Raw genomic sequence first — 2,623 nt, 5'->3', positions numbered from 1 at the left:
ACATACATACACACACACAGATTATATATACACATATATACACATATATATTTACACACACATGAGTATACATCTGGTCACCCTGTGTCCAATGTCTTTGGGTAGGATAATATTGTGTATATATATTTATACTGTAAAAAGGTTTGCTTTTTGGAACACACACACACACAGACACAGACACACACACAGACACGGTCAGCCTGTGCAGAGTGTCTTTTGGCAGGGAGTATTGGGCACTCTGTGAGGAGCACATTGTTAGGCCCAAGTAGTGTAGTGCCCTTTCCTCTGGTCTCCCTGACAGAGCCCCTCGCCCTCCTCCTCCAGGCAGACACCAGCCTCCCCCCCTTTGGATCCTCCAGTATCTTTTGGAGAAATGGCCCCCTCCTTCACCCCTCACAGAGGAGTGAGACAGAGGCCTCCAGGGCCCCCTCTTCCCCTTGCCACCCCCGCCTTGTTGGGTAGGAGGAGGAGAGGCCAAAATGCGGATGGCGGTGGCTTGTATAAGATATTTGGGAGGAGGGTCAGAACTCTATACACTTCCTGTATTTTCAGGCAGTGCCTTCCCATATTCCCATCTACACAGCCTCAGAGGAAAGCAATAGCAAACCTCCTCTGAACAAATGTTGCCACTTCCACCCTCCATTTCCCTCCATCTCTTACACACGCACCTTCCTTCCTTCCTTGCATTTGGGGGCTCCTTCCATGCCACTAGCAACAGTGGTGGTGTCTTTGCACCAACGCCCTTTCATGTGTTAAGGGCGTCTTCCATAGCAATTCTCCTCCAACGTTTCTTTTCTTCCCCCCAAATTTTGTGTGCCTTAATTTCTGACTTATGGTAGTCAGTGAAAACATGCAAGACTTTTCACAACACAGAACAGGCATTTTGTTGTTGCTGTTACATGCTTTCAAGTCATTTCTGACTTATGGTGACCCTAAGGTGGCCGTATCATGAGGTTTTCTTGGCCAGATTTGTTAAGAGAAGGTTTGCCATTGCCTTCCGCTGAGGCTGAGAGACTATGTCTTGCCCAAGGTCGCCCATTGGGTTTCATGGCCAAGCGGGAATCGAACCCAGGTCTCCAGAGTCTTGGTGCAGCATTCAATCCACTGTGCCATGCTGGCTCTCTTACGTTTGGCCTGAATGAAAAGACAGTCCCAAGTGGCCTTTTTGTTGGGAACCCTTCTTGGTGGTGAATCATAATCCATGCAAGGTACAGAAGTTTCTGTGCTCAGCGTATTCATCATTTGAAATAAGTCTTTTTGACAACAGGAGGTATAACTGGTGTCAGTACTGAAGATTATGAAATTAAAGGGGCATTTTGAAAATGGCCAAGGCTCTTGAAGGGCAGCTGTCAAAATACATCGCCATCTAGAAATTGCCATTTTTAGCAGGAGTGATGGGTGTTCAGGAAATGGCTCAAATTAGGTGTAGGGAGTGGCTTTAAACCCTAACACTTAGAAATACAGTACAGTACTGTTGTCTCTCTTGAGTAGGATAGACTGAAACTTAGAGGAAAACCTTTCGGAATGATTTCATTGTGAAATTAGGTTGAATGGCCAGGAGCCTTAGGTAGTAAAATAGTAAAATGATCCCTTAGCAATCTTGTGAGGTGATTAACTTGCTTGAAACGATTTTCTCTTAAAACTGGCCAAGAGCAAAGAATCAATCATTTTTGTCAGTTTTCACAAATCTATTAAGTAGCTTCATGAAACCACTTCCCTTCTAGTGAATTTTGTTTGCATTTATTCTTATTCACCCTCAGCCTATCTGACTTTTCTTGGAAATAGGGCCATTGAGCTCTATGAGATTTGCTTCAAGGTGAGTGTTTGTAGACTTGCAGTAAATCCTTAGTTGTAGTTCTTGCATCACTTGGTAGTCATTTAGTTAAAATCAGTAGCACTTCTGGGAATGTCTGAATCTCAGTTTGTCAACAGAAGGGATTGACAAGGTACTGGGATGAGCATTATTTATTAAACTAGATTTTAAAACCTTCAGATAACATGGAATTGGCCCACTTGTTTACTCTCATTTATTTATAACTTTTATTCATACAGCTAGCATTTTTAAAGAATGTACATCATAATACTAGGTAGTGCCTTCAGTATGATTTCCTGAATATAGCTTAAGAGGAGAGCTTTGCATGCATAAAGATCAATTGTTACTTCTTTCAGCTGCAGGAAATTGGTGACAGAGCTGGGATGGATCTCTGCCTGACAGTTGAAAAAGCACAGTGTTTGGCTGGGTAGATGATGAAGTTACCTTAACCTTGATGTGCAGCACTAATTTAAGTGTGTTTATGCAGACAGATTTTAAACCTGTTCAAGTTGTATATTTAGAATTGCAGCATTAGTCTGATTTCACTCCTAAATGAATACACCTGTAAAGTGGAGATTGTAGTAGAATTTATCCCTAAATAAGCTTTCTTAGCCTGGCAAACTCAGTAAGGTGCTGTACAATGCAAATAAGGCAAGCTTAGTGTATAGATCTGTAAACCTGCTCAGGTTTTTACTCTTGAGCCCCACTGGTTTGTGAGTATTTGCATAAGTAAAATCTTAAAACCAAATTATAGGATTTAAGCTTGTTGTGAATGACAGAAGGGTCTGACCATAGTGTCATTCAAAACCA

Source organism: Sceloporus undulatus, chromosome 4, assembly GCF_019175285.1.
Source record: "Sceloporus undulatus isolate JIND9_A2432 ecotype Alabama chromosome 4, SceUnd_v1.1, whole genome shotgun sequence".
In the NCBI taxonomy this organism is placed as follows: domain Eukaryota; kingdom Metazoa; phylum Chordata; class Lepidosauria; order Squamata; family Phrynosomatidae; genus Sceloporus; species Sceloporus undulatus.
The sequence above is the reverse complement of the archived record's forward strand: the minus strand, read 5'-3'. Positions refer to the sequence as shown.